Below are 13,744 nucleotides of genomic sequence, written 5' to 3' on the forward strand. Positions count from 1 at the left end.
CAAAGAAGTTCTGATGGCTCTGTGATGAAGCCATGTGCCTTCTTTTCTAGAAAGTTTTCGCCTGCTGAGTGTAATTATTATGTTGGCAATCGGGAGCTGCTAGCTATGAAGTGGGCATTCGAGGAGTGGCGACATTGGCTTGAGGGAGCCAAGCACCGCGTGGTGGTCTTGACGGATCACAAAAATCTGACTTATCTCGAGTCTGCCAAGCGGTTGAATCCTAGACAGGCTCGATGGTCGCTGTTTTTCTCCCGTTTTGATTTTGTGGTCTCATACCTTCCAGGTTCTAAGAATGTGAAGGCGGATGCCCTTTCTAGGAGTTTTGTGCCTGATTCTCCAGGAGTCCCTGAGCCGGCTGTTATTCTCAAAGAGGGGGTAATTCTGTCTGCCATCTCCCCTGATTTGCGGCGGGTGCTGCAGGAGTTTCAGGCTGATAGACCTGACCGTTGTCCAGCGGAGAAATTGTTTGTCCCTGATAGATGGACTAGCAGAGTTATTTCTGAGGTTCATTGCTCGGTGTTGGCTGGTCACCCTGGGATTTTTGGTACCAGAGATTTGGTGGCTAGGTCCTTTTGGTGGCCTTCCTTGTCACGGGATGTGCGTTCTTTTGTGCAGTCCTGTGGGACTTGTGCTCGGGCTAAGCCCTGCTGTTCTCGTGCCAGTGGGTTGCTTTTGCCCTTGCCAGTCCCGAAAAGGCCTTGGACGCATGTTTCCATGGATTTTATTTCAGATCTTCCTGTCTCTCAAAGGATGTCTGTCATCTGGGTGGTTTGTGATCGCTTTTCTAAGATGGTCCATTTGGTACCCTTGCCTAAGTTACCTTCTTCCTCTGATTTGGTGCCATTATTTTTTCAACATGTGGTTCGTTTGCATGGCATTCCGGAGAACATTGTGTCGGACAGAGGTTCCCAGTTTGTCTCCAGGTTTTGGCGGTCCTTTTGTGCTAAGATGGTTATTGATTTGTCTTTTTCTTCTGCTTTCCATCCTCAAACAAATGGTCAAACCGAACGAACCAACCAGACTTTGGAAACCTATCTGAGATGCTTTGTTTCTGCTGATCAGGATGATTGGGTGACCTTCTTACCATTGGCTGAGTTCGCCCTTAATAATCGGGCTAGTTCGGCTACTTTGGTTTCGCCTTTTTTTGCAATTCTGGTTTTCATCCTCGTTTTTCTTCGGGGCAGGTTGAGCCTTCTGACTGTCCTGGTGTGGATTCTGTGGTGGACAGGTTGCAGCAGATTTGGACTCACGTCGTGGACAATCTGACGTTGTCCCAGGAGATGGCTCAACGTTTCGCTAACCGCCGTCGTTGTGTTGGTCCCCGACTTCGTGTTGGGGATTTGGTTTGGTTGTCTTCTCGTTATGTTCCTATGAAAGTTTCTTCTCCTAAGTTTAAGCCTCGTTTCATTGGTCCTTATAAGATTTCTGAAATTCTCAACCATGTGTCATTTCGTTTGGTCCTTTCAGCTTCTTTTGCCATCCATAATGTGTTCCATAGGTCGTTGTTGCGGAGGTACGTGGCGCCTATGGTTCCCTCCGTTGATCCTCCTGCTCCGGTGTTGGTTGAGGGGGAGTTGGAGTATGTGGTGGAAAAAATTTTGGATTCTCGTATTTCGAGATGGAAGCTTCAGTACCTGGTTAAGTGGAAGGGCTATGGTCAGGAGGATAATTCCTGGGTTGTTGCCTCCGATGTCCATGCTGCCGATTTAGTTCGTGCCTTTCATTTGGCTCGTCCTGATCGGCCTGGGGGCCCGGGTGAGGGTTCGGTGACCCCTCCTCAAGGGGGGGTACTGTTGTGAATTCCGTTCTCGGACTCCCTCCTGTGGTCATGAATGGTCCTTTGTTGGTTCTGCTCTTGGACTCCCTCTGGTGGCTTCGAGCGGAACTGCTGGTCACTGAGGTTGGCTTTATCAGCTGCTCTCGTTTATTGTTATGCTGCTTCCCTATTTAACTCCACTGAGATCGTTACTTCATGCCAGCTGTCAATGTTTCAGTATTGGTTCAGATCTCTCTTGGACTTCTCTGAGGACCTGTCTACTCCAGCGGAAGCTAAGTCTTTGCTAGTTCATTTGTTGTTACTGCTTCCTGAATATATTTCTTAGTACTGCTAATTTCTAGTCCAGCTTGCTATCATGATATTCCCTTGCTAGCTGGAAGCTCTGGGGTGCAGAGTGGCACCTCCACACCGTGAGTCGGTGTGGGGAGTCTTTTTCTTACTCTGCGTGTTTTTTTGTAGTCTTTTGTGCTGACCGCATAGTTCCCTTTTCTATCCTCTGACTATTTAGTGAAATCTGGCCTCCTTTGCTAAAACCTGTTTCATTCCTGTGTTTGTGACTTTCCTCTTAACTCACAGTCAATATATGTGGGGGTCTGCCTTTACCTTTGGGGAATTTCTCTGAGGCAAGGAAAGGCTTCTATTTCTATCTTTAGGTGTAGTTAGCTCTTAGGCTGTGAAGAGGCGTCTAGGGAGAGTTAGGTACGCTCCACGGCTATTTCTAGTGTGTGTGATAGGAGTAGGGTTTGCGGTCAGCAGAGTTCCCACTTACCCAGAGCTAGTCCCGATTTTGAGTTTACTCTTCAGGTCATTCCGGGTGCTCCTAACCACCAGGTCCATAACAGCATAGTGGAGATGGGATTTGATAAAATCCCCTCCACTATGCTGTAACATCTGGACGCTGCATGTTTGAAGCTGCAGCTCTGCACAGCGTCAAACACGCAGCGTTTCCTGAACGTAGAAACATACCCTAACAGGCAGGAGCACAACTGCATTAGCAGAGCTCCTTGGTGTAAAATGATTTAACTGCTTCAGATGGATTTACAGCGTGGGACAAGACTGTAATGATGGAAGGTATGGAATATTAGTTTGTTTTTTTAACTTTATTTCAGGTGACAAGGGTCTTCAGGTGGATTAAGAGTATAATAAAATATTACAACACCATGTGTCTTTATTTCATTAAAATACTTTTTATTAATGTGTGTGTTTTATTAACCATTTCGTACTATTGGATTAATAATGGATAGGTGTCATAATTGACGCCTCTCCATTATTAACCTGGCTTAATGTCACCTTACAATAGCAAGGTGACATTAACCCTTCATTACCCCATATCTCACCGCTACAGGGGAGTGGGAAGAGAGAGGCTAAGTGCCAGATTAGACGCATCTTACAGATGTGCCATTTCTGGGGTGGCTGGGGGCAGATTTTTCTAGCCGGGGGGGCAATAACCATGGTCCCTCTCTAGGCTATTAACATCTGCCCTCAGTTACTGACTTTCCCACTCTGGCGGAGAAAATTGCGCGGGTGCCCACGCCAATTTTTTCCGGGATTTAACCCTTTAATTTAATAGCTAGAGACCCCAAATTGGACACAAAGACACTTCTTACATTAGTAAAGAGGAATATGTAATAAAAGAATGGATATGAGATGGTTTACTGTATGTAAACCATGTCACATATCCTGTCGGGTTTGTGAAGGAGATTGGAAAAGCCGGCAATTGGATTACCGGCTTTTCTGCTATCTAGCGCTGAATTAAATATATATAAATATATATATATATGTGTCTCACTGACACACACATATATATATATATATATATATATATATATATACCTATTCTATGTGTACACATTTATTCTACCTATTCTATTCTCTTCTATTCTGTCAGTGTGATTTTACTGTACACCGCACTGAATTGCCAGCTTTTCTATAGAACACCGGTCCGTATTTCTTGCAAGTCACACGCATGGTCCGTGTGTAATCTGTAATTTTCTCATCCCCATAGACTTTTATTGGCGTATTTTTTGCGCAATACGCTGACAAACGCAGCATGCTGCGATTTTCTACGCCCGTAACATACCGTATATTAAGGATGCGTAATATACGGCAGATAGGAGCTGCCCCATAGAGAATCATTGGGCCATGTGCAATGCGTATTTTCTGGACGTATTTTCTGCGCTCATACGTCCATAAAACTCGCTAGTGTGACGCTGGCCTAACCCTTCAGTAAAATGCTGCAAATCTCTAATAGACATGTGTAAAGTGACTCTGTTGTTGTCGTTTAGCCTTAGCTAGGATTTCCATGGGCAGGCTTTGCTCTAGTTAGGGCGGTTTCACACGTCCAGATATTTCCGGTACCAGCTGTGTGCTGCATCAGGACAACACAGACGGCAGCCGGGAAGCAGCTGTCCCCTGCGTGTGGTGCTGAACGCGGCTTTCATCCATTATCCCCTGCTCTGCCGGCAGCAGCACGAGCAGGGGACAATGAATGAAAGAAAACCTGACGTGGGGTCCCCCTATATTTTCCAACCAACCCGGCAGAAGTCACAGGTGCGGGCTGCTTTTCTCAGGCTGGTAAGGGGCCATGAATACGGCCCCACCCAGCCTTAAAAAAGCAGCCTGCAGCTGCCCAAAATAAGCGCATCTATTAGATGCACCAATTCTGGAGATTTGCCCGGTTCTTCCCACTGCCCTGTAGCATTGGCATATGGGGTAATATTGTACACTGCTGTTGTAAGGTGACATTAAGCCAGCTTAGTAATGGAGAGGTGTCAATCCCACAGTTGTTAAAGAGTTAATCAAACACATACAGTAAGAAAAAAGTATTTTAATGAAATAATGAAACACAGGTTTTTAATATCTTTATTGCACGCTCAATCCAAGTGAAGCCCTCGTTCTCCTGTAAAAAATTCCAAAATAAAAAAGCAACAGTATCCCATACCTGTCAAGTCCCATGCAGTAATCCATATCTGGGGGCATTTACATTTTACAGCCAGGAGTGCTGTTAATGCGACCACTCTCGGCTGTAAACGACTGGGGAATGAATGAAATGCAGGGGCGGAGCTTCGGTAACTAGCGGTGACGTCACCGAAGCTGCGCCCCCTGGCGGCATGAACTCAAATTAACTTTTAAGCGTGGGAAAGTTTCTGAATACAGTGTACACTGTTCTCCGTGTGCGGGACGTATTGCGGTACGTGCTGCTGGTAAAAAGCGGACATGTCTACGTGTTTTGCACATGAACACACGATCTGTGAAAACACGCTGACATGTGCACAGACCCATTCTCTTGAATGGGTCTACATGTGTCAGTATCTCCAGTACGTGAGAAAACCGCCTTAGGCCGGTTTCACACGTCAGTGGCTCCGGTACGTGAGGTGACAGTTTCCTCCCGTACCGGAGACACTGACTCACATAGACCCATAAAAATCAATGCATCTGTGCAGATGTCATTGATTTTTTGCGGACCGTGTCTCCGTGTGCCAAACACGGAGACATGTCAGTGTTCGTGGGAGCGCACGGATTACACGGACCCAATAGAGTCAATGGGTCCGTGTAAAACACGGACCACACACGGACATTCTCTGTTTGGGGTCCGTGTGCGTGCAGGAGACAGCGCTACAGTAAGCGCTGTCCCCCCCACATGGTGCTGAAGCCGCGATTCATATGTTCCCTGTAGCAGCGTTTGCTGCAGAGAAAATATGAATAATAGTGTTAAAAATAAAGATGTATCTGTCTGCCGCCCTCCCACCCCCTGTGCGCCCCTCGCTGTTCAGAAAATACTCACCCGCTCCCACGTTGGCTGTCACTCCTTCCTCTCTGCCCCGCGCCTCCTACTGTATGCGGTCACGTGGGGCCGATCACTTACAATCATGAATAGTCGGCTCCGCCCCTATGGGAGGTGGAGCCACATATTCATGACTGTAAATGATCGGCCCCACGTGACCGCATACACTAGAAGCCGCGGCCAGACCAGGAAGCAGCGAGGGAGGCGGGTAAGTATTTTCTGAACAGCGGGGGGGCGCACAGGGGGTGGGGGGCCTGCGGACAGATAGATCTTTATTTTAAACACTATTCTTCATATTTTCTCTGCAGCAAACGCGATGCAGGGTACCACACGCGTGGGTACCACACGCTCCGTGTGGTACCCACTCGCCATACGGGCAGCACACGTGTGCCGCACGTATGGCCTACGTGAGTTCCCAGGCACACGGACACGGATAACTCCGGTACCGATTTATTCCGGTACCGGAATTATCTGGACGTGTGGGACAGCCCTTACTCTGTCTAGCTAGTTCCAGTGGAAACCATAGCTTTTACCCTTTAATCGTTGTTCAGGGAAGTTGATTTATGCAGGAGGCCTGAGTTGAGTACAAGGAGTTACAGCTGGCCTGTGGAGCAAGCTGGCAGGAGTGGTCAGATAGCTGGGTCAGTACGGATAAGGACAAAATTGTAAGCCAGAAGAAAAATCAGAAAATGAGCGACAGTCTAAATCACAAATAATCACTAGAACACCAGATGCCACATGTAGGTGTGTGGACCAGATAATGCCGAGCTTATAACTGGCAGTAGAAGACGGGTTGATATAGTGAACAGTCCTGCCAAAGAGAACTAAACAGAACTGTCAGGGTATGTGCACACGTTGCAGATTTGGCTGCGGATCCGCAGCAGTTTTCCATGCAGTGTACAGTACCATGTAAACCTATGGAAAACCAAATCCGCTGTGCACATGCTGCGGAAATATCAGCGCAGAAATGCAACGGTTTATTTTCTGCAGCATGTCAATTATTTGTGCGGAATCAGCAGCGTTTTTACACTTCTTCCATTATAGGAATCTGCAGATGTAAAAATGCAGGCTAGCTCCGCACAAAATCTGTACAAAATCGGCAGAAAACCCAGGTCATTTTACCTGTGGATTCTGCAGAATCCGCAAGAAAAAATCTTTAATGGAATCTGCAACGTGTGCACATACCCTTTGTTGCCTACAACAATCGAGCAGCACCACCTAGCGATCAAAACAGAAACAGAGGGGATGGGTAATGACATGGATGTTACGCATGTCAGTATTTTTCTGGTGTGTAATAATTAATTGCTCTACATGTCCTAGTTATGTGCATGAGAAATTTTCTAAATATGAATATGCTTTTATCACAAGCAGTTATGAAAGTGGATAAATGTTTTTCCATCTCCAGTTTCTACACAAACCCTGACATTTATTACAACATTTACTCTTTGAACACATAAAAGAAAAAGTGATATGTAAACAAGACACAGTTCATCTTCAACATGTCAGCCTCACAAAGAGGTTCAGGCATTATCCAGTTTCCGTATGTGGACTAAGTAGATGATAAAACAGCTAAGTAGCTAATTGCATGGTAATTAATGATCTCTATACATCTAATGTCGCAGAACTGTTCCATAATAAGCACAATCAGCTTTGTACACATTCTGCTATTAGCTTGCTATACATGCAACTAAGTGTCTGGCCCTCTTGAGCAATATTCAATTTACATTCCCTATGAGATATTCATAGCCAAAGCACATACACCTGCTCCATTCACTCACTTTGTGCTATACTCCAAACTGTGCTGCCGGGTCAACAACCAGCACAAGAGGTCAAATGCTTCCTGGGTCACACTTGATGCCAAGTTATCAAAGCTCATGTATGCAAAAAGGAGTTTCTGATTTGGACTCTCATACTAAGGCCATGTTCACACGGTCAGTATCTGGTCAGTATTTTACCTCAGTATCTGTAAGCCAAAACCAGGAGTGGGTGATAAATACAGAAGTGGGGACGTGTCTCTATTATACTTTTCCTCTAATTGTTCCACTCCTGGTTTTGGCTTACAAATACTGAGGTAAAATACTGACCAAATACTCCACATGACCATGAACATGGCCTACGTCAGAAAGCAGAGCTCATTAAAGTGTCTATAGTGACTTTTAGGATTTCTACATTGAATAGGTGGTGCCACTAGGGTTGAGCGACTTTCATTTTTTTAAGATCGAGTAGGGTTTTGGGAAACCCGATTTTGTCCAGAGTCGAGTCGAGTGCAGTCGGCCGATTATCGCTAAAAGTCGGGGATCGACCGAAACACGAAACCCAATGCAAGTCAATGGGGAAGCATAGTCGGCAGTGAGTGGAGGCCAGGAAAACACCTACAGTGCCCATTTTAATGCCAAAAACATCCATTCTTGTTTCTGAAGCTTGCCAATCTTAATTAACTGTATAATAATAGTTGGGCATAGGGAATTGGGGGAAAGTTGTGGGGGGAGTAGGGCTGGCTCAAGTTTTTCGTGGGCCCAGGAAATGCGGACTACGTCACGGCGGTGTTGCAGGGAAAGGTAAGTATTTAAAAGTTGCAAGTGCTGTGATCCTGAGCAAGCAGGGGGGGCCCACTCGTTCGCATTGCCACTGGCACAGGGCCCCTCAAAGTACGGCGGTGTGTTTGCATGGCGGGGGCGCCTCCCACCAGCAGCGACACTTTTGCGTACTCTGAGGGGCCCTGTGCCAGTGACGTCGCCAACGAGTATGCCCCCCCACCTGATGAAGGAACCTGCACTTTCATCTGCACCTTCCTCTTTGTCCCTGTGTAAGGTGGTATAACATGCGGGAAGGGGAACCTTACTTTCAGCAGGGACAGATTCTGGCTGTGTAGAGTACAAGGGGAATGTAGTGGTCTAGGTCAATGTACCAGCAGACTCATTTAGCAGTGGCTGGGCAATGGGCAGGATGAGGAGGAAACAGATATAGGGCCAAAGAATAAAGTAGGCTACATGCAGTTCAAAATTGGTAACAGGACTAAACAGGCGGCATTGCTTTGTTCAGTGGAGTAGCAAACCCAAGAGCAGCAGACACTGTTTCAAGGGCCTAACCACACTAGTAGGCCAAATGCAGTTTAATATCTGATAGTATAGGGCGAAAGCCAGAATGTGGAAGCTCAGCTTTGTTCAGTTGAGGACAACACCAGGGAGGGGCAGACACCTTTAGTAGGCCGGAAAAGCCTATTGCATTTTTTAAAATGGTAATTTGGAGCAGAAGGTTGAAGCTCAGCTTTATTTAGTTGAGGGCAACACCAGGGAGGGGCAGAAGCCGTTAGTAGGCCCTAACCACCATTTTTTTTTTTTTTAAAACCACTTAATGAGAGCCGGAAGGTTGAAGCTCAGCTTTATTTAGTTGAGGACAACACCAGGGAGGGGCAGAAGCCGTTAGTAGGCCCTAACCACCATTTTTTTTTTAAAACCACTTAATGAGAGCCGGAAGGTTGAAGCTCAGCTTTATTTAGTTGAGGACAACACCAGGGAGGGGCAGAAGCCGTTAGTAGGCCCTAACCACCATTTTTTTTTTAAAACCACATAATGAGAGCCGGAAGGTTGAAGCTCAGCTTTATTTAGTTGAGGACAACACCAGGGAGGGGCAGAAGCCGTTAGTAGGCCCTAACCACCATTTTTTTTTTAAAACCACTTAATGAGAGCCGGAAGGTTGAAGCTCAGCTTTATTTAGTTGAGGACAACACCAGGGAGGGGCAGAAGCCGTTAGTAGGCCCTAACCACCATTTTTTTTTTTTTTAAAACCACATAATGAGAGCCGGAAGGTTGAAGCTCAGCTTTATTTAGTTGAGGACAACACCAGGGAGGGGCAGAAGCCGTTAGTAGGCCCTAACCACCATTTTTTTTTTTTTTAAAACCACTTAATGAGAGCCGGAAGGTTGAAGCTCAGCTTTATTTAGTTGAGGACAACACCAGGGAGGGGCAGAAGCCGTTAGTAGGCCCTAACCACCATTTTTTTTTTAAAACCACTTAATGAGAGCCGGAAGGTTGAAGCTCAGCTTTATTTAGTTGAGGACAACACCAGGGAGGGGCAGAAGCCGTTAGTAGGCCCTAACCACCATTTTTTTTTTTTAAACCACATAATGAGAGCCGGAAGGTTGAAGCTCAGCTTTATTTAGTTGAGGACAACACCAGGGAGGGGCAGAAGCCGTTAGTAGGCCCTAACCACCATTTTTTTTTTTTTTAAAACCACTTAATGAGAGCCGGAAGGTTGAAGCTCAGCTTTATTTAGTTGAGGACAACACCAGGGAGGGGCAGAAGCCGTTAGTAGGCCCTAACCACCATTTTTTTTTTAAAACCACTTAATGAGAGCCGGAAGGTTGAAGCTCAGCTTTATTTAGTTGAGGACAACACCAGGGAGGGGCAGAAGCCGTTAGTAGGCCCTAACCACCATTTTTTTTTTTAAAACCACATAATGAGAGCCGGAAGGTTGAAGCTCAGCTTTATTTAGTTGAGGACAACACCAGGGAGGGGCAGAAGCCGTTAGTAGGCCCTAACCACCATTTTTTTTTTTTTTAAAACCACTTAATGAGAGCCGGAAGGTTGAAGCTCAGCTTTATTTAGTTGAGGACAACACCAGGGAGGGGCAGAAGCCGTTAGTAGGCCCTAACCACCATTTTTTTTTTAAAACCACTTAATGAGAGCCGGAAGGTTGAAGCTCAGCTTTATTTAGTTGAGGACAACACCAGGGAGGGGCAGAAGCCGTTAGTAGGCCCTAACCACCATTTTTTTTTTTTAAACCACATAATGAGAGCCGGAAGGTTGAAGCTCAGCTTTATTTAGTTGAGGACAACACCAGGGAGGGGCAGAAGCCGTTAGTAGGCCCTAACCACCATTTTTTTTTTTTTTAAAACCACTTAATGAGAGCCGGAAGGTTGAAGCTCAGCTTTATTTAGTTGAGGACAACACCAGGGAGGGGCAGAAGCCGTTAGTAGGCCCTAACCACCATTTTTTTTTTAAAACCACTTAATGAGAGCCGGAAGGTTGAAGCTCAGCTTTATTTAGTTGAGGACAACACCAGGGAGGGGCAGAAGCCGTTAGTAGGCCCTAACCACCATTTTTTTTTTTAAAACCACATAATGAGAGCCGGAAGGTTGAAGCTCAGCTTTATTTAGTTGAGGACAACACCAGGGAGGGGCAGAAGCCGTTAGTAGGCCCTAACCACCATTTTTTTTTTTTTTAAAACCACTTAATGAGAGCCGGAAGGTTGAAGCTCAGCTTTATTTAGTTGAGGGCAACACCAGGGAGGGGCAGAAGCCGTTAGTAGGCCCTAACCAAAGTTGAAGGCCAAATGCAGTTTAATTTCTGATACTATAGGCCGAAAGCCAGAAGGTGGAAGTTCCGATTTAGACAGTGGAGGACAATTTGAATTAGGGACTGCAGACAGACTTAGTAGGCTGTCCCCTGTGGACCATGCATCCACCACATTAACCCATTGCGCCGTAATGGACACGTAATCTTCCGTGGCCATGCCTACAGGTCCATGCGTCTGTTGTCAGGTGCACCTTTGTACTCACAGATTGCCAGAGTGCATGGACAATGCGGTCTTCTACATGCTGGTGGAGGGTTGGGATGGCTTTTCTCGCAAAAGAAGTGTCGACTGGTTAGCTTGTAGCGTGGTACAGCGTAGTCCATCATGGCCTTATTAATAGTAAATAAAATATATAACTAGGCTCTATGAACTTTTAAATAGGTTCCAGGGGTACACGGGCAGCATTGGTGTGGTCAGTGGAGGAGTATTGCAAGTAGGGGCTGCAGACAGGCTATCAAAGGCCTAAAATAACAAACAGTAGGCAGTCATGGCAGTTTTACATCGGTTACATGGATACACAGGCAGGCACTCCAGGCAGCATTGTGCTCAGTGGAGGAGTATTGCAAGTAGGGGCCGCAGACAGGCTATCAAAGGCCTAAAATAACAAACAGTAGGCAGTCATGGCAGTTTTACATCGGTTACATGGATACACAGGCAGGCACTCCAGGCAGCATTGTGGTCAGTGGAGGAGTATTGCAAGTAGGGGCCGCAGACAGGCTATCAAAGGCCTAAAATAACAAACAGTAGGCAGTCATGGCAGTTTTACATCGGTTACATGGATACACAGGCAGCTAGGTGGTGAGTGGAGGAGTATTTAAAGTAAGGACCGCAGACAGGCTATCAAAGGCCTAACATAACAAACAATAGGCTCATGGCAGTTTTACAGCGGTTACATGGATACACGGGCAGGCAGCTTGGTGGTGAGTGGAGGAGTATTTAAAGTATGGACCGCAGACAGGCTTCGAAGGCCTAACACAATAAAATGGGCTGGCTGTAGGCACTTTAAAATTGGTTCCAGGGGTACACGGGCAGCAGTGGTCTGGTCAGTGGAGGACTAGTGGAAGGAGGGAGCGCAGAAAGGCTTCAAAGGCCTAAAATAACAAACAATAGGCTCATGGCAGTTTTACAGCGGTTACATGGATACACGGGCAGGCAGCTTGGTGGTCAGTGGAGGAGTAGGGACCGCAGACAGGCTATCAAAGGCCTAAAATAACAAACAATAGGCTCATGGCAGTTTTACAGCGGTTACATGGATACACGGGCAGGCAGCTTGGTGCTGAGTGGAGGAGTATTTAAAGTATGGACCGCAGACAGGCTTCGAAGGCCTAACACAATAAAATGGGCTGGCTGTAGGCACTTTAAAATTGGTTCCAGGGGTACACGGGCAGCAGTGGTCTGGTCAGTGGAGGACTAGTGGAAGTATGGACCGCAGACAGGCTTCGAAGGCCTAACACAATAAAATGGGCTGGCTGTAGGCACTTTAAAATTGGTTCCAGGGGTACACGGGCAGCAGTGGTCTGGTCAGTGGAGGACTAGTGGAAGTATGGACCGCAGACAGGCTTCGAAGGCCTAACACAATAAAATGGGCTGGCTGTAGGCACTTTAAAATTGGTTCCAGGGGTACACGGGCAGCAGTGGTCTGGTCAGTGGAGGCCTAGTGGAAGTATGGACCGCAGACAGGCTTCGAAGGCCTAACACAATAAAATGGGCTGACTGTAGGCACTTTAAAATTGGTTCCAGGGGTACACGGGCAGCAGTGGTCTGGTCAGTGGAGGACTAGTGGAAGTATGGACCGCAGACAGGCTTCGAAGGCCTAACACAATAAAATGGGCTGGCTGTAGGCACTTTAAAATTGGTTCCAGGGGTACACGGGCAGCAGTGGTCTGGTCAGTGGAGGCCTAGTGGAAGTATGGACCGCAGACAGGCTTCGAAGGCCTAACACAATAAAATGGGCTGGCTGTAGGCACTTTAAAATTGGTTCCAGGGGTACACGGGCAGCAGTGGTCTGGTCAGTGGAGGCCTAGTGGAAGTATGGACCGCAGACAGGCTTCGAAGGCCTAACACAATAAAATGGGCTGACTGTAGGCACTTTAAAATTGGTTCCAGGGGTACACGGGCAGCAGTGGTCTGGTCAGTGGAGGACTAGTGGAAGTATGGACCGCAGACAGGCTTCGAAGGCCTAACACAATAAAATGGGCTGGCTGTAGGCACTTTAAAATTGGTTCCAGGGGTACACGGGCAGCAGTGGTCTGGTCAGTGGAGGCCTAGTGGAAGTATGGACCGCAGACAGGCTTCGAAGGCCTAACACAATAAAATGGGCTGGCTGTAGGCACTTTAAAATTGGTTCCAGGGGTACACGGGCAGCAGTGGTCTGGTCAGTGGAGGCCTAGTGGAAGTATGGACCGCAGACAGGCTTCGAAGGCCTAACACAATAAAATGGGCTGACTGTAGGCACTTTAAAATTGGTTCCAGGGGTACACGGGCAGCAGTGGTCTGGTCAGTGGAGGACTAGTGGAAGTATGGACCGCAGACAGGCTTCGAAGGCCTAACACAATAAAATGGGCTGGCTGTAGGCACTTTAAAATTGGTTCCAGGGGTACACGGGCAGCAGTGGTCTGGTCAGTGGAGGCCTAGTGGAAGTATGGACCGCAGACAGGCTTCGAAGGCCTAACACAATAAAATGGGCTGGCTGTAGGCACTTTAAAATTGGTTCCAGGGGTACACGGGCAGCAGTGGTCTGGTCAGTGGAGGCCTAGTGGAAGTATGGACCGCAGACAGGCTTCGAAGGCCTAACACAATAAAATGGGCTGACTGTAGGCACTTTAAAA

General features: G+C 47.0%; 1 protein-coding gene across 1 annotated transcript in view; it reads left to right on the forward strand.

Annotated features, from left to right (window-relative positions):
- Nucleotides 1-13,744, forward strand: part of AGBL1 (AGBL carboxypeptidase 1) — a 797,337-nt gene that overhangs the window by 426,947 nt on the left and 356,646 nt on the right. The window lies entirely within an intron of this gene.

This window comes from Ranitomeya variabilis, chromosome 5, assembly GCF_051348905.1.
Source record: "Ranitomeya variabilis isolate aRanVar5 chromosome 5, aRanVar5.hap1, whole genome shotgun sequence".
NCBI lineage: Eukaryota > Metazoa > Chordata > Amphibia > Anura > Dendrobatidae > Ranitomeya > Ranitomeya variabilis.